This window comes from Erinaceus europaeus, chromosome 5, assembly GCF_950295315.1.
Source record: "Erinaceus europaeus chromosome 5, mEriEur2.1, whole genome shotgun sequence".
Classification (NCBI taxonomy): domain Eukaryota; kingdom Metazoa; phylum Chordata; class Mammalia; order Eulipotyphla; family Erinaceidae; genus Erinaceus; species Erinaceus europaeus.
The window spans coordinates 55,703,547-55,727,708 of record NC_080166.1 but is presented as its reverse complement, the minus strand read 5'-3'; the positions used below and the strand labels follow the sequence as shown (position 1 = coordinate 55,727,708).

The 24,162-nt window shown below is 35.9% G+C and overlaps 1 pseudogene; it reads right to left on the bottom strand.

Moving 5' to 3' along the window:
- LOC132538660 (contactin-1-like) overlaps positions 1-24,162 on the bottom strand; it is a 37,416-nt pseudogene that overhangs the window by 6,903 nt on the left and 6,351 nt on the right.

Genomic DNA, 24,162 nt, shown 5'->3' with positions numbered 1-24,162 from the left:
TTGCAGGTGGGGAGCCGGGGGCTCGAACCAGGATTCTTACGCCGGTCCCTGCGCTTTGCGCCACATGCGCTTAACCCCCTGCGCCACCGCCCGACCCCTGGTCTGGCTATTTTATCACTCTATTACTCAGTTTATTTTAAACCTAAAACATTTTATGTGCCTCACTCAATACAGATGTGTGAGGAGGACCGAGATAATATTGGAATCTGAAAAACATCAACACCTACTTTGTGATGACTGACTTAAGAATTAATGTAAATCAGTATTTTAGGAGGAACAACAGTATCTGTTTCAGAAATGCTCCTTTTATTGACAAATGTCTGTGATTTCTTTCCTTTGCCTCAAGTATTGGCCAAATTTTTTTGGCCAACTGCAGTGTTTTTGGTCAGGTTTATTATATTACTTTGAAATACATTATTTATCCAGCCTTGCAAATAATATATACTCTTAAAATATTCCATGGATGAATAGTTTGCAAATATGGAGCTTGGTCCCTGTGCCAATGAATCCACTGCTCCTAGCAGTCATCTCCCCTCTCCCTTCCCTCCACCACTTTTCTTTTTCTTTTTCTTTTTTCTCTTTTTTCTTTTCTTTTGACTTGGTAGGGTGATGATACACCTGATTGAGCACACATGTTACAATATGCAAGGACCTGGGTTTGAGTCCCCAGTTCCCACCTGCAGGGGGAGAGGTTTTCAAGTGGTTAAGTAGTGCTGTAGGATTCTCTCTGTCTCTCCCTCTCTCTATCTCCCCTTTCCCTCACAATTTCTGGCTGTCTCTATTCAATGAATAAATAAAGATAGTAAAAGAAATAAAAAAGAAGTTGAGAAAGGAGATAGAGAGAAGAAGGTAAAGAGAGACACTTGCAGCACTGCTTCGCTACTATTGGAACTTCCCCCCTGCAGGTGGGCACCATGGTTTTGAACCCAGATCCTTATACATAATAACATGTGTGCTCAACCCGGAGCATCACCACCCAGCCTCATAATTTGCAAAAAAATTTAGAGTAAAAAAGAGTTCCTTCTTTTCTAATTAACCTCAACAGAACAGAAATAAGCTACCAAATGAATCACTACAGTCCTTTGAAACCATGAACGATATGATATTTCAAGCTGTTTAGAATGAAATTCATAATAAGTTATACTGTGAACACATGTATTCTTTAGAATGTCCTTCCTTTTTGTGTTTATTTTTGTGGATCTTTACAATCTATTGAGATTCCTTCTCATTAATTAACATGAAGGAAGTTAGTTGTTTTTTTTTAAGAATATTACTATCTGGGGGCTTGGTGGTGGTACACCTAGTTGAGCACACATGTTACTATGCACAGAACGCAAGGTTCAAGGCCCTGGTCCTCATATGCAGAAGGAAGCTTTATAAATGGTGATGCAATGCCACAGATGTGTCTCTTACCCTTCTTCTCTGTCTCTCCCTCCTAAATTTCTCTCTGTCTCTATCTAAAATAAATAAATATAGAAAATATTTTATTCTTAATTAAAATGTACACATGTGTCTCATTATGGATTTTGTGAATAGTACCCATCATTTGAATAATGGACTTTTTCCTGTATCCTTTCCTTCATTATACAAATATATAGTCTTTTTGTGAAATACAACAAATCAATTCTAATGGTTATAATGACAAAAAAGTATTACATTTATTTTTTTCTTAAAATTTTATTTATAGGTGAGAAAGATGAGTGGAGAGAACCAAAGCATCATTCTGGTGCATATTATGGTAAGGATCAAATTCAGGAACTCACACATGAGAGTCCAGTGTTTTATCCACTTTATCCATTAGATCGCCTCCAGGACAAACCACTAATTTTTTTCTCATATCTTTTTTTTTTTTTTTTGCATCCAGGGTTATCACTGGGGCTCGGTGCTTGCACTATGAATCCACTGCTCCTGGAGGCCATCTTTCCCATTTTGTTGCCCTTATTGTAGTTATTATAGTTGTCATAGCTACTATGGTTGTTGGATAGGGCAGAGAGAAATCAAGAGAGGAAGACAGAATGGAGGAGAGAAAGATAGAGACCTGCAGACCTGCTTCACTACTTGTGAAGCAATCTCCCTGCAGGTGGGGAGCTGGTGGCTCGAACCTGAATCCTTACTCAGGCCCTTGCACTTTGCGCAATGTGTGCATTTTTAAATTTTTTACTATCAATAGGGTTATTTCTTGGGCTCAGTGCCTGCACAACAAATCCTCCTTGTCGTTACTCTTGATCATTTTTTTCTTAACCTTTCTTTTCATTAGATAGGACAGAGAAATTGAGAAAGGGTGCAATATAGAAGGAGAAACACACCTGCAACACTGTTTCACCACTTCTGAAGCTTCTCTCCTGCAGGTGGGACAAAGAGTTTGAACCCAGGTTCTTGTGTGCTCAACCAGGTGTGCCAACTCCCAGCACTCCATTATTTTTATGAAAAGAAGACTTGATTATTCCATTTCTTGAACACAGACAAAATGCATTTACCTGGAAAATGGTACGGGGGATCACAGAGAAGCACCATTCCTTTCCCTTCTTTCACTCTGACCTCAGGGCGTTCCTCAGGTGGGAAAGGGTCAAGATCTAATTATGAAAATAAGAAGAAATAATAGTAATAATGAAACAGTCACTTTCTGGTCAAAAGAAAGAGAGAGTTTCATAAAGCTTATCTTTAATTCTCTCTGGGGAATAACACTTCTCAGCTGAATTGGTGAAACTGGGACCACTGAAGACCCTTCCTGAGAGAGGACTTCAGAGATGAGAAGGGACAAGTAAAAGGCAGGGTGTGAACATGAAGATTGCCAGTTACTAACTCCTTTTCAAATTTTTCTTTTGTCCTCAGCTCCAAGATTTTTAAAATTTTTTTTTTTTTTTTTTTTTTTTTTTTTTATTTAAATTTTTAATTTAAGAAAGGATTAGTGAACAAAGGCATAAGGTAGGAGGGGTACAACTCCACACAATTCCCACCACCCAATCCCCATAACCCACCCTCTCCCATGATAGCCTTCCCATTCTCTAGCTCTCAAAAGCCTAGACCAAGTAGATTAGAAGCTTCCAATAGCACAGCTATATACAAGATACTGGGTACTGTACAGCAAACCATAACAAAGATTTTTAAAATTTTATTTATTTTTACCAGAGAACTGCTCAGCTCTGGCTTATGGTGGTCAGGGGATTGAACCTGGGACTTTGGAGCCTCAAGCACAAGAGTCTCTTTGCATAACCATTATGCTATCTACCCCCACCATTTCTTTAAATTTTTTAATGTACTTAGAACTTACATTTTGCTTAGTTGCCTGATATTCTACTGTTTGGTCTTTTGTTTTACTTACATAAAAGCATATTCTGTTTTAATCACTACCCCCATTCATTCACTCCATTTCCTTACCTATGAAAAATACTCATATTTCTGCTATCTTCCACAAATAACATATTTTAATAAGTTGCCACTCTAAGTGTTAGCTTTCTGTAGAAAACATTTCAAATCCACATTTCTAGTCCTGGTGATCACCTGAAAGTCATCCTGATCCTTAAACATTTAATGGATGTTTTGATGCAAAAAACAATGTTGTCATAATCCTGCACTTGAAACAATAATTTCATACTAGAAACAATCCTTTCAAACTTCCTCTTGTCCCTGAATCTAGCTATACTTGTTCTCATGTAATTTTTAAAGCAAGCGAGATGTCTGATACTTTTCTTGCACCTCTTTATAAAATAGTTAAATTTGTCTTTCCTTCAGTGAAATGTAATTTGTTATTTCTTCAAGACTTGTGCTTATGGTTCACATTTCTATAGCTATTCTAGCAATATAGTTTTCATAACTTTTTTATTGCCTCTTGGAAAATACCATCATATGGGTTCTTGTAAAATACTATTTTGTTCTATAATCCAACTGCAAAAATGTCAAATATTGGTATGCAAAACCATAATAGATCATCCAGTCCAACCCCTCTCTCAGTGAGTAACTTTATTTCCATAATAGCCTCTGACTTTTAGATTAACAGATTTTTTGTTAAAATATATTTCAGTATCATAAGGGAAAATTAACTTAAACCTTAAAGAATTTATTGAGTTACTTAAAATTTAATTCACTCTTTTTTTCCATACCAGAGCACTGCACAACTTTGGCTTATTATAGTGTTCTGGGATTAAATGTGAGACCTCAGAGCCTCAGACACTAAAGATTTTTTTTTACATAACCATATGATATCTCCCTAGCCCTAGAGTTTTCTTAATAAGTGAAATTAAATACTGAAGAATATGATTTTTGTGTGGTAGAGCCAAGAATAAATTTTCAGTTTCTGAAATATAAGTGGTAGTAAACCCATTGGGAATATATGATGTAGTGTTTCTATCAATACTAGCTTTTTTTTTTTTTCCTCTTTTTTTTTCTTCCTCCAGGGTTATTGCTGGGCTCGGTGCCAGCACCATGAATCCACCGCTCCTGGAGGCCATTTTTCCCCCTTTTTGTTGCCCTAGTTGTTGCAGCCTCGTTGCGGTTATTATTGCCATTGTTGACGTTGCTTTGTTGTTGGATAGGACAGAGAGAAATGGAGAGAGGAGGGGAAGACAGAGAGAGATGGGAGAGAAAGATAGACACCTGCAGACCTGCTTCACTGCCCGTGAAGCGACTCCCCTGCAGGTGGGGAGCCGGGGGCTCAAATTACTAGCTTTTTAAAAAAGACTTGATTACACACACACACACACACACACACACACACACACACACACACACACACAGAGAGACACACAGAGAGAGAGGTACCACAGAAGTTTTCTCCCACAAAGTGACATAGTAAGCATTCCAAAATGGTACGCAGAAATAGGCACCCTCCAAAATGATCTATCTCTTCAGTCCCAAAGCTAGTTTTTAGAAAGTTATACACAACCCTTCATAACATGGTCTTTGTTTATTTTCCAGTGTCCATCATGGTATTTTGCTTTTTTTTTTTTTTCTACAGTGTTAAAGCCATTGGTCTTGGAAAACATAGCTCATCTAAAGACCTGCTCCATCATTTTCCTTTATGATCTTGATATATCTTCTTACTGAACTCTTAATTATGATGACATCTATGTTACCTAGGTATATACAATGACCATTTTTAAAGTTTCAGTTACTTACATCCAAAGCTCAGAGTTGCTTCAATGCTTCTGACCATCCCATAGTTATTTGATGCCAAGCAGTAGTAAATTCCAGCATCTTTTTGTTTATCAGGGTTGTTAATAACAAGGTTTCCTCCTATCATGGTGTACCGATCATTTGTCAGATCAACATCACCATTATTCATTCTCCATCTATGTGAAAAGCCAAAAAAAAAAGTTATATCAAAGGTCAAACAATATAGTGAGCTAAGATGGTCCCAAAGTGCTATGAATATAATTCTATGTGAAGTCAGGGATTAAGCAGATAACTCAGAGTGGCATTTCTTAACACCGTATCATTCCATGTTTCCTCCAGCCTCATAGTTTATAATTTAGCTCAGATACATAAAGGCGAATATTAAAATGTGTCATATATTCCATCTTTTCTTCTGAGGCATGTCTAAGAACAAGTATTTCATGGAAGCTGCCAAAAGTGGTTTTATTATAGAATTGCATTAATCGGGAGTCAGGCGGTGGCGCAGTGGGTTAAGCGCACGTGGTGCAAAGCGCAGGGACCGGCGTAAGGATTCCGGTTCGAGCCCCCGGCTCCCCACCTGCAGGGGAGTCGCTTCACGGGCGGTGAAGCAGGTCTGCAGGTGTCTTTCTCTCCCATCTCTCTCTGTCTTCCCCTCCTCTCTCCATTTCTCTCTGTCCTATCCAACAACAAAGCAACGTCAACAATGGCAATAATAACCGCAACGAGGCTGCAACAACTAGGGCAACAAAAAGGGGGAAAAATGGCCTCCAGGAGCGGTGGATTCATGGTGCTGGCACCGAGCCCAGCAATAACCCTGGAGGGAAAAAAAAAAGAATTGCATTAATCATAAGTAAGTGCCTATGTATATATGATTAATGCAAAGCCAAAAATAAAATATGGCATAATTTATTTTTGATTCAGAGCATGAGTGATTTTTCACTGAAATAAATTAGCTGAAATCAGGGTTTGTCTCACCAAACAGTATGTTCCATATACTAGAGGTTTTAACATAATTTGAAAATAATTTGAAATGTCAACTGAATCTTATTTCCAAATCACAAATATACTACTATAGCTTATTTATGGGGTTTATGATAAAAATAAATTGACTGGGAAGAAGATTCTGACTTTCTTAGTGATATGATTATAGGAATAGATGCAGAAAGTAATTTTCTTTTTTTAAATTTATTTATTTACTCCCTTTTGTTGGCCTTGTTGTTTTATTGTTGTAGTTATTATTATTGTTGTTGGATAGGACAGAGAGAAATGGAGAGAGAAGGGGAATACAGAGAAGGGGAGAGAAAGATAGACACCTGCAGACCTGCTTCACCACAGGTGAAGCGACTCCCCTGCAGGTGGGGAGCTGGGGGCTCCAACCGGGATGCTTAGGCCGGTCCTTGTGCTTTGAGCCACCTGCACTTAACCCGCTGCGCTACAGCCCGACTCCCAGTAATTTTCATTTAAGCAGGTCATCAGCATAATTCTGTCATCATTCTGTAACAGGGTTTATCCTTAAGATTCCATGTCTTCTCTGCCTTCAGGAGAGAAACTTCACAAAACGTGGAACAGTGCTGCAGGTGTCTCTCTTTCTCTCTACCTCTCTCTCCCTTCTCTATTTTTCTCTATCTCTATTATAATTTTTTTAAAGATTCTATGTTGGACAACAATTCTATAAGTCAAGCATCATGGTCAAATAGTGAACAATTGCCTGGAACATTTCTGATCAGGATAAGAATCTTAGTAAAAAGATCTAGTGATTTCAGAATTTATTTTATTAACTAAAATTATAGAGTATTTTAATTAAATTTTTACAATGTAGGAGGCTATTTTAAAATCTGTAAAACTGTTTTTGTTTGTTAAAACCTACCAAAATTCCAATTCAATGATTATATCCTCCTCCTACACCTACCCCTGGTGATTGTTCCTGCTTCAACCATCCAAGGTCAAACTACTTAAATTCCAGCTGTTCCAACTTTACCACAGAATGTTCACTTCAAATCCATTTATTGCCTTAACTTCCTACAAATGAATCTGACTTGTCTTAAAGTGATATAATGACTATTTTTTTTTCATAAGTTCACCAGTCTGTTTTATTTTCAGGAATACACATATATTGCAATATCATTTACATTGTCTTAAAATGCAGTTTTTATTGGCATTCTTACTTTGTGATTAGGTAAGATAATAAGAGTCTCAAAATTGCAAAGTTCTCTGTTGTAGATTTTAGGATGTTGTTATGAATAAGAAATCACCAGAAAACTTGCCATCAAGTTACTGTATGAATGTAAAATGACATGATTATTAGTTATTATGGCTTATGTTAAGTACCTTATGGCTATGAATGTTAAGTACCTTAAAAATATTAAGCGATTATGCATGAACCACCTCATGAGCTTAAGTAACTTTAAACCTTCAAGTGATTTCCATCAGATAAGCTGCACAATATGTTATTTTCTCCCTGCCAAATGCAAATCCCCTTCACAAAACCAGTGTAATTCTGTAATTCTGTATCAGAGTATAACCTTGTGACTTCAACAATGTCATAGTCTAAGAATCATGGTCAAATCATGGACTGTGACATATAGCTCCATCTTATTTTTAATTTTATTATTTATTTAAAAAAGGAGACATTAACAAAACCAGAGGATAAGAGGGGTACAACTCCACACAATTCCCACCACCAGAACTCGATATTCCATCCCCTCCCCTGATAGCTTTCCTATTCTTTATCCCTCTGGGAGTATGGGCCCAAGGTCATTGTGGGATGCAGAAGGTGGAAGGTATGGCTTCTGTAACTGCTTCCCTGCAAAACATGGGCTTTGACTGATGGATCCATACTCCCAGCCTGCCTCTCTTTCCCTAGTAGGGTGGGGCTCTGGGGAATCAGAGCTCCAGGACACATTGGTGGGATTGTCTGTCCAGGAAAGTCTGGTCAGCATCATAGTAGCATCTGGAACCTGGTGGCTGAAGAGAGAGTTAACATACAAAGCCGAACAAATTGTTGAACAATCATGAACCTAATGGCTGGAATAGTGCAGATGAAGTGTTCGGGGGTCCTCCATTTTGTAGATAGCTAGTAGGCATATTTTAGTTATATTTCAAAGGGCCTATAGCTATACTAGGTTTTTTTTTTTCTCTGAGCCTCAAATCTGATATGCAGGTGGATCCAAGTTATTGTCTGTGGAGGTGATGTCATGGTTGGAACCCTTTCATAGTTGGCTCACACTCTCCTTACAGATCTAAGAACTAATCTAGCCTGTGAGAGGGAGATGCATATGAATTGGTCACACACAGTTTTGCTTACTTTTACCATTTTTTTTTAAATTTTGGAAAGAACCTTTAATATAAGATCTACTTATAGATGCCAATGCTAATGTAGTCAAACTCACAGAAGCAAAGAATTACAATGGTGGTTCCCAGGCACTCCAGAAATCAGAAATTATGATATGGCTGTTCAGTGTGTTTAAATGACAAACTTTGAAGCTCACTCTCTGTGGAATAGTAGTGCTGGCAAGTAACAGCAAGCAAGAAGTGCTTGTTTCTAGAAGACTAGGTAAGAACAACCTTTTCCCATTGTGTCTCTTTTCTTTCTTTTTTAATTTTTCCCTTTTGTTTCCCTCATTTGTTGTCATTGTTGATGTTGTTGTTGTTGTTGGATAGGACAATCAGAAATGAAGAAAGGAGGGGGAAGACAGAGGGGGGAGTGAAAGACAGACACTTGAAGACCTACTTCACTGCCTGTGAAGCGACCCCCCCTACAGGTGGGGAGCCAGTGGCTTGAACCAGGATCCTTAAGCTGGGCCTTGCGCTTTGCACCACGTGTGCTTAACCAGCTGTGACACAGCCCAACTGCCCATTGTGTCTCTCTTTTCTAGCTAAAGACTGACTTGCTCAGATTCCATGTAGGGATGTCCAGGTGAGACTCATAATTTTTTTTGAGATGCTTTCAATCTACCTAGAAAGCATACCGAAGTATATATATATATGTGTGTGTGTGTGTGTGTGTGTGTGTGTGTATTATATATACACACACATAGGCATAGGCACATGGGAGCGTGCATGCACGCACACACGTGCACACACACACACACACGAGTTTGTGAATGTCATAAAATCTGTGTTTGAATACCAGATTTGTGGTTAACTAGCTCTGAAACAAGCTGGATTACTTATTCAGGACAAAGCTTCCTCTTCTGTAAAATTTTATGAGCTTGAATTTGTGCCCTTTTACTTATATTATTCCATGGCAATGTCTATGTGCATAGATTACAAAACTATCATTATGTATAATCTGAGAGACTTGATTAAGTCTGGCCCATAAAATATTTTCAGAAAAAATATGGTTGTTCTATAATTTTTAAAAATATTCTCCACTTCCATACATGAAATTGAAACAAACATAATTTTAAAGGGATGGTTGTTTTGTACTTAAATTCATATTATATGAATGGTTTTTAAATATAGCTGAAGACAAAAAAAATGAGTTGTGTTAGGTTTAAATAAAGAGAATGGGTATTCTCTTAGATGAAATTTTTATAACAATAGAAAGCTATTTTTCTATTTAGGGAAAACTCTATTATTAAAATCAACTACGTTGGATGATAATCTTCAATTAGGTCTGTTGTCATTAACATACTAAAGTTTCAATTTTCCCACAATTATCAAATCTTTATTCACAAACCATTTTACTGTTTAAATTCAAAGTCACAATTGCTTAATTTTGAATCTTATACTTTACATTAGAATAGAATAATGTTAATATTCTACATTTTCTGAAATATGAACATCTATAACATTTGTAGTTGTTTCTGACAGCAGAAACAGTTGTTTCTGATACCCTAGGAAATCAGAGAGAGAGAAAGAGAGAGAGAGAGAGAGAGGGAGGGAGGTAGCTGTGTTTAATTTTTCAGTAGGTGGAGACACTTGAGAAACTTTTATCTGGAATATAGATTTACAACTGTTGAAAAGTGCTTTTTCCTAGAATTACCCATGCATCCTCTCTAAATGTAGTTATTTCTTTAATGGAACAGGTGATGGCACACCTGGTTGAGTACCTGATTATGTGCACATATAACCATGTACAAGCACCCCAGTTTGAACACTTATTCTCTACCTGCAGGGAAGCAGTGAAGCAGGTTTGCAGCCCTCTCCTCCTTTCCCACCCTCCCTCTCTCCTCTCAATTTATCTGTCATATCAAATAAAATAGAAAGAAAAATAGATGAATGGCCTAAAATGTAGTTATTTAAGTGTTAATGCATTATCTATAGGTGTAAGTATCCAGGTCAATGCAAACAAAAACATTTGAGGCTTAAATGTGTAAACTTATCCTTAGTATGCTCAATACCATGATCTCCAATCATCATTTTTGAAGTGGGTAATGGTAAATGGCACAGACATTATCTGTACAGCAAATAGTGAATTATTTGCATACTGTTAAGAAAAGCTGCCCTTTACTTGAACATTAAACAACTTCTTTTAACTTGTATACCAAAATTTCTGTTGATATCACTGGACTTTATAGACAGTCACTTGTATTATAGCTCACTCTATCAATACAGTATCAGAAATGCTGATCAATAAACTTTAGTCTAATACTCCCTTCTGAAAAGATCAGTGAGGTCTATGGAAAGATAGAAACAGGCTGAATCAGGCTGTCAATGTTTATGTCCAGTGCAGAGACAATTACAGAAGTCAGACCTTCCACCTTCTGCTCCCCGTGAAGATCTTTGGTCCATACTCCAAGAGAGATAAAGAATAGGGGAACTTTCAATGGAGTGGAGGGAATATGCGACTCTGATGGTGGGAACTATATGGAATTGTACCCTTTATACCACAATATTGTCAATCATTATTAAATAACTAATAAAAATTAGGAATAAAAGTTTTTAAAAAAAAGAGTAGTGAAGTGCATTATTTGTAAGCTGGAAAAGGACTGGCTCGTGCCCTGCAGTTCAATGAGACCTTTCCTTCAGGTGATTCCTCTGGGTAAATGGTATTGATAGGTTGCTCTTCAAAAATTGGTCCAAACCCTTCGTCTTCCTCAGAAACTATAAGAAAGATAAAGTCATTTTACATTATGATATGTGATAATTCAAATAAAGTTTGGATATTTTGAATAAAGGGGTTTTGAAAGCAATGTCAGGGATATGGAATCTCCATTTTAATTTAAAGCTTACTTTATAATTCCAATGAAAACAATTAGATTCTTTGTCAAAATCACTTTCTATCCTTCTCTTATAATAAGTACACTAGACACTGGTTACTTAAGTATTTATAATTTCTCAAGACAACTATTGTTTCATGCCTCTGAGCCTTTGAACACATTTTTCATCTCACTAGAATTACCATCTCACTTTTCTCCTCCTAGTAAAATGTGTAAATTCCTTTAATACTCAGCCATGGAGTTGGTTTATTTAGACACCCAGCTGAAAACCCTTAACTACAGTTTCAGTTCGTCCTCATGCTATACTGTTCAATAGTGCCCTACACATAATTCACATACCTCTGTGATTCTTGATGAAACTTTCTGTTCCACTAGATTGCATCTACTAAAGAGTAGACAGCTCTATTCATAATCTCTATATACCACACTCCTAGCTAACTGTCTAACAATATTTAATGCAGTAAGTGCATACTGACAATTAACAGAGGAATGAATGAGCTTCTAGATGCTCTTGGGAAACTACTATCATCTCAGGGAACTGTCCCTGGTCACAATTAGGAGTCATAGTCCCTTAATGAATTAATGCTGATGCAAATAGCTTAAAAAAGAAAAGAAAACTTTTGCTTGGGATCACAGAAATGGTTTTTGTTGTTTGTTTGTTTGCTTGTTTTTTTCCAAAGCAATTCTATTCTCTATTTTTTAAGAAAGGGTTATGGCAAATGGCATGCAAGTATTTTCTCTGTAACACTGATGATGAGAGTTTGGTTCTAGCTCACCTTTCATTGTTATAAATTGTAAGTTACTGGTTTAGTGCCTTAGCAAAAAGATATAGAAACTTTTAAAGTCCTGTTTTATAAAATGGGGATAGTAGGCAAAGTCTACCTCATTAAAATACTGAATGGTTTAAAGAAAATGCATATAAAATACGTGGATACCTATCCCTCAGTCAGTAATCAATAAATCCTCCTAATTATACTGAATGTTATGGTTCCAAGTTTATTAACTTTAGTTCTCTCTCAGCAAGACAAAATGCTTACAAAACATATAAAGTGCTAGTGGCTGGGAAGTAGAGAATCAACTAGAGTGCACATGTTACCATGTGCAAGGACCTGGGTTCAAGACCTTAGTTCACACCACAAGGGGTGGGGGGTGTTTTCCAATTGATGAAGCATGGGTGTCTCTCTTTCTCTCTACCTCTTCCTTCCCTTTCAATTTTTCTCTGTCTTGATAAAAAACAATACGTGTCTATAAAGTTTAAAATATTGCTTCAATTTTAGTAGCATGGAATTGGTGTAAGAAAAGATAAAGGACACAATAAGTGTTTTCCATTTGCTACAGTCCTCAATAGGATATTTGGTTATGGTGTGATTATTCAATCACTTTGAAAATCAAGCAAATCACTTCAGGAACCCAGACAAATCATCTAACATATATTCAAGTGATCTAAAACTATCTATTTACTTTGTGAATTAGAATTAATAACCTAAGTCAGAAAGGTAATATGATTCATTTCAGAAAAGTTATTTTTAAAATTATCATTTTACTTACCTCCATGACCATACCTTCAGTGCCATGAAAATAATAGCTAAAACCTGGAAGCAACCCAGGTGCCCAACAACAGATGAGTGGCTGAGAAAGCTGTGGTATATATACACGACGGAATACTATGCAGCTATCAAGAACAATGAACCCACCTTCTCTGACCCATCTTGGACAGAGCTAGAAGGAATTATGTTAACTGAGCTAAGTCAGAAAGATAAAGATGAGTATGGGATGATCCCACTCATCAACAGAAGTTGATCTGAGGAAGAAGATCTGAAAGGGAAACTAAAAGCAGGACCTGACCAAATTGTAAGTAGGGCACCAAAGTAAAAACCCTGTGGTGAGGGGTAGACATGCAGCTTCCTGGGCCAGTGGGGGGTGGGAGTGGGTGGGAGGGATGGGTCACAGTCTTTTGGTGGTGGGAATGGTGTTTATGTACACTTCTAGTAAAATGTAGTCATATAAATCACTAGTTAATTAATATGAGAGGGGGGAAATTAATTGTAAGTCTCAAAGTTTTTCAAAACACAAACTGAATCTTTTCAATATATAGGCTGTGTAATTGATATGCGGACTCTCTCAAAAGCCTAGACCAAGTAGATCAGAAGCAACCAATATAGCACAGCTATATACAAGATACTGGATACTGTACAGCAAACCCTAACAAAAGGACTTTTCAAAGTTAACCCAATTACCAAATAATGTGATGATAACATTAACTATTGATTGTCTTTTTGAACCCTAAGACAGCAGGAACCTCATATCTCCACTATAGAGCCTCTACTTCCCCCAGTCCTGGAACCCTTGGATAGGGCCCACTTTCCCGTATGCCTCTCCCAATCCATATCAAATAATATTGCATCAGCTGATCACAACTTAATCAACACAATGATTGCCACCTCAACATGCTTCACTTCAGACTGTGTCCAGAGACTTCACGTGTGGAATGAGAACCCTTCAGCTTCATTACTCGGGTGAGACCTTTCCTTTCATAGTATTCTCTAATTCCATCTCAGGTGGCTCACTTTCTAACAAAGTCCCAAAACCTATTTATACACCAGTTTCTGTGAGAGAGAGCATATGTTCACATGTATCCGTAAACTACTGCAAAATATATACCTGAAAGCAGAAGTACACTAGAGTTTGCAGAGAGTACCCCCCTAACACTTCCTCTCCACTATTCCAAGCTTTGGGTCCATAATTGCTCAACAATTTGTTTGGCTTTGTATGTTAACTCTATTTTCAGTCACCAGGTTCCAGATGTCATCAGGATGCTGGCTAGGCTTCCCTGGACTGAAGACCCCACCAATGTGTCCTGGAGCTCTGCTTCCCCAGAGACCCACCCTACTAGGGAAAGAGAGAGGCAGACTGGGAGTATGGACCGACCAATCAACGCCCATGTTCAGCAGGGAAGCAATTACAGAAGCCAGACCTTCTACCTTCTGCAACCCACAATGACCCTGGGTCCATGCTCCCAGAGGGATAGAGAATGGGAAAGCTATCAGGGGAGGGGGTGGGAAATGGAGATTGGGTGGTGGGAATTGTGTGGAATTGTACCCCTCCTACCCTATGGTTTTGTTAATTAATCCTTTCTTAAATAAAAATAAAAAAAAGAAAATTCTAGAAATGAAAAAGAAAAAAATATATATATCAAAGCAGATCTTCAACTTGTGATTACAAACTTAACTCAAATAATGGAGATAATATGTGTGATATATTATCACTGTTCCTTAATTTTAAGGTTGAAATATTATTAGTACATATCTACAGATAAGTCTTTGCATTTTATATTACAGCATTAAAATTTTGTAGTCAAATAATCTATTACAAGTTTCTCTCTCTCTCTCTCTCCATCTGCCCCTCTCCTCTTTTCTCCTCTTTACCTCTCTCTCTCTCTCTCTCTATATATATATATCTCAATCTATGTCTAGAGGAAATAAAAAAATGGCTGCCAGGAGCAATGGAGTCTTTCAGGCACAGAGCCCAGTAATAACCTCAGTGGCAAAATAAATAAATAAATAACCTAATCAAAATAGCTATACCACAAAATTACCTTTATTACATATATTATATATGTCCACGTACTTACATATATAGTATGTGTAATATACGATGTAGTACTATGTGTTATTTATAGTATAACATAAAATATATGCATAGTTTTTGTGGTTATATGACTGTCATTAAAATCACTGTGCTGATAATTATAACAGTTTTAGATTTGGAAGTCAGCATAATAAATATTACTCCCCCAAATAAAATTACAGTTTTACTATCTTTAGATATAATTAAAAAACAGCTAGAGTGCCCTCATAATGTTAAACATTAAAGCAAAAAGTAGAGATGTATAAGAGAATGACATCATAAACTTATTAGGAACTCAACAAGTACTTACAGAGCTAAGGTAGCTGTGGTATTTTTAGAAAAATCAGCTGTTTATAGACAAAAATATGGTAAACATTCCTATGAAAATATCTCTGCATCCTCCACACTTGTCTTTGACAGAAACACAGTATTTTATTTTTCTAAAACTAACATACTTTTATGTGTAATGACACTAAATCTACTGCAGATTATTTAAAAATATTCTTTCATACAACTGACTTGCCAGTGAGAATTAAATTATATTCCCCAAGTTCAGAACAATAGTAAGACATAATCCACTATTTTTCATTTTTCTTTTTATTTATAATACTGAGATTATTTTAATTCCATTGTAGTTATTTGATATAAATACTATATAATGATGAGCTGTTGCATATATTTTCAAAAATTACACTAAAAGATATAAAGCTATAATTGGCAACAATAGGTATATTTACTTCCATGAAATTGACTAATATCACAGAGACATTTATCATTGTTTCCATAAATCCAGATTTTAAATTTAAAAACTTCACATTATTTAATATAAATAATATACAACTAGGGGGCTAGGCGGTAGAGCAGCAGGTTAAGCACACATGGTGTAAAGGCATGGGCCAGTTTAGGAATCCTAGTTCCAATCCCAGGCTCCCCACCTGCAGGGGAGTCACTTCACAAGCAGTGAAGCACGTCACCAAGTGTCTTATCTTTCTTTCCCCTTCTCTGTTTTCCCCTCCTTTCTCAATTTCTCTCTGTCCTATCCAACAACTATGACAGCAACAATAACAACTACAATAAGAACATCAACAATGATAAACATCAAGGGCAACAAAAAGGAAAAATAGCCTCCAGGAGCAGTGGATTCATAGTGTAGGCACCAAGCCACAGCAATAACCCTAGAGGATAAAAAGAAAAAAGAAAAAAGAAAAAAAAGAAAGAAAATGTGAAACAAACACAATATACAGCTACATTGTTTATGCTTTCTGAGAATTTAATTGAAAGTAAAAAGAAAATTAAACTAAATAACAATTAACAAAGTATATTTACTTATTTCACCCAATTGCCAAAAGCAAATATTGTCAGTCTCTATATATGAGAGAGAACATGAGAATGAGAGAGAGAGTACAGCAATAGAACTTCCCCTGGTGTTCTTGCACCTCCATGTGATACTGAGACTCCAACCTGGGCCATGTACCCTACCAGGTGAGCTCTCTGACCCATTAAATGCATTTTATTTGCACAATCTTATGCAAATCATAGATGTCTTTCCATACTTTACACATGGAGACAATAAGGCATAGAGGTTGAATAACTTGCTCAAACTTGATAACTAGCATGTGATTTGAGCCAAAATCCGGACTTTCCTTCTTTCCGGTCGACTTTGATTTGCCACACATGACTATCTACTGGTTGTACATGGCCCAGGTTGGAGTCTCAGTGTCACATGGAGGTGCAAGAACACCAGGGGAAGTTCTATTGCTGTACTCTCTCATTCTCATGTTCTCTCACTCCCCCTCCCCTCTCTGAAAAAGACCTATAGCACTGAACTAATACTCAGTCTTATGAAGCTATTAAGTAAATGTTAATTTACTAAAATTATTCCATTGTACCATAAGTCTATCAAGTCAGAAAATATGCCATTTGCTCACTGTTGTATCTATAATGCCTGGCATACTGGAGTAATTTAATATACATTTAAAAATAAATGAAGATCTAAACTGACCATTTGTAACTGTATCACTAATCACTTTCCATAAGTAAATAGAAATCTTATTCCTAAAAATAAAGATAGGGTTGTGATTATTAAATGATAAGGAACATCTCTCACAGAGACACTGTCCTTTGTTAGGGATCCCTGTTGCTACAGTTGCAGTATTCCTAATCATCTTGGTATGCATTCCTGAGAGTCTGCCTGCCACTTTGAATATGCACACTCTAATGAGAAGAGAAAGTTTTTCATAATTTTGAGTATCTCTGCTATCTTTACTTTCATTCTCAATATTGCTGACTTGATTATGACAGTGAGTGATGACTTTGGTGGCCTGTGATTTATTTCATGTCACGGAGTTCTTAGCTGGAATATAAAGTATCATTCCCATCTTGTTCACACTTTCGTTTCCCCCATGTAATTCATTTTACAGTGTCTGTCGTCATCCTGTCACTTGTGGCTACCTGATAATATCACTCAGCGGTGAAGTACAGAGGCAGTATGACAGAATCCATTCCTGTTAGAGCAGACCAAACCTGCTCTTATTTCTCCTCACCCAACATACTATTCAGACTCCCAGCCCCCATGGTCCTGACAGCACTGTAGCAGATAAAATGGTAAACAAACAAACAAAAACTCCAGCAAAATTGTTCCAGTCTTTTTTTGTATTTCATGTGGGCCATTTTAACCAGCATGAAGTGCTACTTCATTGTGGCTTTAATTTGAATTTATCTAATAATAAGTGATTTTAAGTATTATTTTCATATGTTTGTGAGCAATCTGTATGACTTCTTTGGAGAAGTCTCTATTCAGATCTCTGGTCATCTTTTTTAAAGTTGGGTTGCTTGCTTTGTTGTTACTATACATATGTATTTTTTTCCGTATCAATTCATTGCTATATATGCGATAGCCAAATATCTACTCCCATTTGCTATGCTGACAATTCTTTCAATGGGCAAAAGTGTTTGTTTTTTTAATTTGATCTATTCCAATTTTCTTATTCTTGTTTTAGTTTTCCTTGCCAATGGGGTTGAATCTCTAAGCACATCACCAGCTTTCTTCTATGTATTTCAAAGTTTCAGGACTAAAATCTAAGTCTTTAATCCATTTAGTTAAAAGGATTATTTTTATACATTATTGTCAAGTTTGCCCAACACCATTTGTTCAAGAGGCTTGCTTCTTTCTATCACGTGGTTTCTGCCCTTTTGTCATATATGATCATATTGTGTGGATTTATTTCTGGGCTCTCTAGTCAATTACATGACTTAGAGTGCTTACTTTTGCTTTTTATACACATACTTTATATTTATTTTTTTTTCCTCCAGGGTTATTGCTGGGCTCGGTGCCTGCACCATGAATCCACCACTCCTGGAGGCCATTTTTCCCCCTTTTGTTGCCCTTGTTGTTGTAGCCTCGTTGTGGTTATTATTATTGCCATTGTTGATGCTGTTCGTTGTTGGATAGGACAGAGAGAAATGGAGAGAGGAGGGGAAGACAGAGAGAGAGGGGGAGAGAAAGACAGACACCTGCAGACCTGCTTCACCGCCTGTGAAGTGACTCCCCTGCAGGTGGGGAGCCGGGGGCTCGAACCGGGATCCTTACGCCGGTCCCTGCGCTTTGCCCCACTTGCGTTTAACCCACTGCGCCACCGCCCGACCCCCAATACTTTATATTTTTACTACTAATGCATGTAGAATTGTTTGAAGTCATGGAGGATAATGCCTCTTATTTTTTTTTTCTCTCTCAGAATTTGCTTTGACTATTCATAATTATTGTAGTTTGCAAAAATTTTAGGATATTTATTTTATTTCTTTGAAAAACTCTGAGAATTTTGATAGTGACAGCATTCAATTTACAAATTGCTTTCACTAAGATTGTCATTTTTACGTTTATTCTTCAAATTTATTAATATATCTTTCCAGCTCTTTCTGTGTCTTCTTTTATTTCCTGTAACAAATTCTTATAGTTTTCATGATAAAGATCTTTCACTTCCATTGTTTGATTTACTCGACCCATGGTATATTGTATTTTTAGTGCAAATGTAAATAGGAGTCCATTCTCTATCTCCCATTTTTTTCTGACACATCATTAGTGCATAGAAATGCAAAAGATCTATGCATATTGATTTCATATGCTGCCACTTTACTGAATTTATTATTTCTAGAAGTTTTTCATAGAATAATTAGTTTACTTTATATATTACCATGCTATATGAAAACTTAGTAGCTTATCTTCTCTTCCAATTTGTTTTAAATATTTTTCTTTCTCTGCCTAGGACTACCAGCACTGTGTTCAACTTTTGAAGCTTCAGAATTAAAGCCACATGGAGTTGGGTTTTTAGTTCTGGAGACATTTTAATTATTGATTCCTTTTATACACTTGTAATCAACCTGTTCTGGTTATCTATTTCCTCTGACTTAGGCCAGCTTTGGGAAGTTATAGGAATCTAAGAAAATATTAATCTCTCCTAGGGTATCCATTTGTTTGCAAATAGATGCTCATTATTATGATAATTTATTTCTATGTTAATCAAAACTTTACTAATGATGATACGTAATGCTCTGGCTCTAAAGATATTTGCTCGAATGCTGTATTTCCAGGAAATGGTTATGGTTAGAGAAATTTTCTTATAATTATCACAGATTATTCTAGGTTAAAAGAGACACCGATATAATCACACTTTTAAACCAGGAAATATGTTATCCTATCTGAAATTCTATCTCTACTGCACAAGTTATTTAATATCCAGAGATGTCACCCAATCTTTTACAACAGAAATCAAAGCTCTGTCTTCTGTGGGTTATTTCTAATACTAAATAATAAACAAGTTTGTGTGTGTCTGTGTGTCTGTGTGTGTGTGTGTGTAAGTAGTAGTCTTATGATATATGTTCATAATAGAAGTACAGCATTAAAGTAGAAGAAGTGAAATTTTCCAAAATAAAAATTAGTTTTAGATGTTAAAAAAATAATTCCTAGACTAGGGTTATTTGTATTTAAATGTCATACTCATTAAGCATTTTAATATACTACTTTATCTCAGTGGCTTAATTTTATGTCGTTAAATATGATTCGGACATATGTGAACAGCTTCCTCTAGCTAAGTAATTGCATGCTTCAGATGTTTTGCTTCTCTAGCTCTATATTGATTTATTTAAATTCTATCATCAAATTGTTATTTGTCTAACATTTTCTTTTACAAAGTCATTAGCTGTGTTTTTGCATCTGACTGCTATGATCAATGAAAATTTCTGAAGAACATGTTCTGAGCCAAGAAATAATGGTGCACATTCAAAGAAAACACCCATACTTTGAAAATGATTGTAAACCATGTTCTTCTCTTACACAACAGAGTCACACTCTACTGATTGACAGGTGGAGCACAGTAATCTTTAGATTACAAGTATCTCTGCCTCTGAAATACTCTGCTACCTGCTTGTCTGTGAAGTCTATTCAAAAAGAAAGAATATAATAGTTTTCAAAACATTTCAACAAATAGAATACCATAAGACTATGAAATTCAGTTAAGTTCAAGGTTACTGAGGAAGGATCTGAAAGCCTTTTGAATATACTAATATTAATTTAGTGCTGGTAGCATAGCCTGAATTCTAGAGAACTGTTCTCATTTTTAGATAATTTGATTTATGATTAAATTACTCATTTGTTTAAAAAAGAGTGTAATGCATATAGAGGAATTTGAGAAATAGTGGAACTCCATTTGTGATATTTTTAGCACATATTTTTCACTCTAGTTTACACCCCTAATGTTACAGCAGACTATCACTGGTGCAGCCATGCTTACTCATCTGGATGGCTTCAGGAAACCATCACTTTTAGGTGGCAGAAAAATAAAAATGTGCATATATGATTACTTAGGTACCTCTTAAAATGCAGAAAGGACTTGCTGATTGCAAACTACTTTCCCCTTTCAACTGATATGACTCTAAACCTACAATGTTGTTTAGCAGAACTGAGATAGCAGAACTGGTACACTAATGGAAAATGAAGAGATAGCAGAACTGGTAGACTAATGGAAAATGAAGACTGTAAAAATAATGCAATTGGATTTATTGATTGATTAATTGAAAATATGAATATTTCTTACCCAGACAATGGACAAAAATGAGATGGAACTGTTTCATCAAACAAGGAGGATGGGGAATAAAACTAGTACTCTTTTTGTCAGCGATTTACATGAAGAATCAGGGGGGAGGGAAATCAAGCAAGGTAGTAAATGGTATGACTAAGAATGAGAAGGTAACCTCAGATACTTTGGAATGAAGAAGCAACTATGTGCTTAGTACTTGAAATTTACTAATCTGTATGCTACATCATCTGATCCTCCTAAATTTCTGAGAGATATTTAGAGATGCACTGATTTACGGAACTCATGTATATTGTCTATTGTCACAACTTATAATAAAGCCAAATCTGTTCATTTCAAACAGATTTTTTTTTTAACCAGAGTATTGCTCAGCTCTGGTTTATGGTGGTACAGGGGATTGAACTTGGGACTTTGGAGCCTCAGGCATGAAAGTCTCTTTGAATAACCATTATGCTATTTAACCCCATCCTTTCAAAGAGATTTTTAACCCTATATTTTTATCACTTATTTTAAAAATATACTTGGAATCTGTATAAGAAATATTTCACATATTCAATGAACTAGTTATTTTCAGTATGCTATGTCAAAATTTCCCAAATCATGGGATAGGGGTCACATACATTAATAGTATTTGAATATGCTTATTAATAAAAATATGTATAATTAGTCCCAAGAATAAATTAAAATTTCTGGGATAACTATGTATGCACTTTAATCAAGTTTTCCAGGTAATCTGAAGGCACACCAAAGTCCAAAAACTATTAAAGTAAATGTATTAAATTAAGGTTAGAACAGTTCTATTATATCCTGCATTTGTTAGTCCACATATATTTCCAGTGTATTCCAAAAATTAGAAGATACGCAATATTTAGTAATCTATCTCTTAAAACAATTTCTGTACAGAACCTTTGTGAATTAAATATACTCTTTATATATACCAGATTTACTTTACTATAACTCTACCTCATAGTCAAAGCATTTAAAAATGTTTCTGAACTAAACTTGGATGGTTTGCTACTTTTAAATGAGTCTCTCTTGATGGACTAAGATGACATGACTGAATGAGCTTTTAGCTTACCTTGGTGGACAAATGTAGTTCCAAATAATCTGAGATGACTAGCAACTACAAAGAAAGGTACTTGGTGATAGCTTCTCTGTGGATTATACCTGAAATCTCAAAGTAGTATTTAATAAATCCTTGACAGCAGGAAAAAATATTCACATGCCAGGACAAAAAACTTGCACACACACACACACACACACACACACACACACACACACACACACACACACACACACCTTGGAAGAGAGCATAGTAGACTGAAGCATGTATTTCAATTATACTGAGAGTTTCATTTCTCTGTGAAGATGATTGCACTCAATGAAAAGAGTCTTTTGCAGCTAGAGAAATAATTCAGCATCTAGAGCTTAGGATTTGCATGCACAGAGGAGCTCCAGGATCAATCCCAAGCAATACACATACCAAAGTGGTACTTTCCTTTCTTTTTCCTTTCTCTCTCAAATACAATAAATAAATAAATTCTAGGAAATAAAAGTCTGCCACCCTGCTTTCTGAGACTCCAGGCTTTCTAAGTCATTCTCTCTGTTGCATGCATGAGGTCCTAGATTGGATCCCTGGTACCATATATGCCACAGTTGACTATTGTTCTTCCTTTCAACAGTTTTGTAAATCAGCACAGCAATTCCCTCATAAAGTGATATATAGAAAAATTCAAAGCAAACAAACAAATACGCAGACCACTTTCTGCTTAAAAAGAAAAATTCTGCATGACAAGGTTATATGTATAACTATATGGAATATTATAAATTATAATAAAATTTGCCAAGTTCATAGAATAAATATCAATAAGACTAATTTAGATCATGATAATGTATTAAATGTAGGCCCATCTTTAATTAAAAAATGTAGCAGTCTGATGAGTGGTATGCATATTCTTAAGTGAGATTAGGATCTCTAAGGAAAATATAATTTTGTTGTAAATCTAAAACAGATCTATTGACAAAAGGTCTTTAATTTATTTTTACTTTTATTTATTATGTATTTGTTTTCTCTCAATTTTATTTTATTGAGGCAAGACTAGTTTACAATACTGTATATGTTTTAGGAGCACAAATTCACATTAGTAAATAGCAAGAATTTATCCTACAGCTGAGTAGCACTCTATTGTATATATATATATAGACCAAAACTTCCTTTATCCACTTGTCTTTTCTTGGGTACTTGAGGTGCTTCTACATCTTGGCTTTTGTAAGCAGAGCTGCAATGAGCACAGACACGCACATGTATTTTCAAAGTGATGATGTTCTAGTATTGGAATAGAACTAACAGTTCTACTAATCTAATCTAATCTAATACAACACTGGTGGGGGATATAGTGTAATGATTATGCAAAGAGATTTTCATGTCTGAGGCTCCAAGGCTTCAGGTTCAATCCCCCACAGCACCATAAGCCAGAGCGGAGCAGTGCTCTGGTAAAATTTAATAATAATAATAATAATAAATATAAACAAATAATAGTAATAATAATAAGAACATAATACAACACATAATTATACCTAATATTTATACATCAAAAGGTATACATAGCAGAGACTGAAAAGAGAAGTAATGGCATTATCAGTTGCCTTTCTCCTTTCTTTGAATCAAATTCACATATTTAACTGAACATTTCTGTTTTGAATCAGTCCTCTTTCTGGGTCTTTTCCTTATTTTTTAAAATTTTAAATTATCTTTATTTATGGAATAGAGACAGCCAGAAATTGAGAGGGTTGGGGGAGATAGAGAGGGAGACAGACAGATACCTGCAGCACTGCTTTGCCACTCACAAAGCTTTTTGCAGGTGGGGACCGGGGGCTGGAAACTAGGTCATTGTGCCACCACCCAGCCCCTTCACATTATGTTCTAAAATGCATCTAAAAACAGGCAGAAATTCTAGCTACAGGTCACTAACTTTGTAAAATCAAAATAATTTCCTTCTTACCATAGGTAAATTAAATGGAAGGATATAAATCAACATTTCAAATACAACAGGTTGAAATTTAGCAGAGAATAAAACCTGAAAAGGAAATTTTAATGTCTTCACTTTAACAGCTCCAAGCAAAGTCCATTTAAGGGATATAACGCTGCAACCCCCAGTGACATGATATCA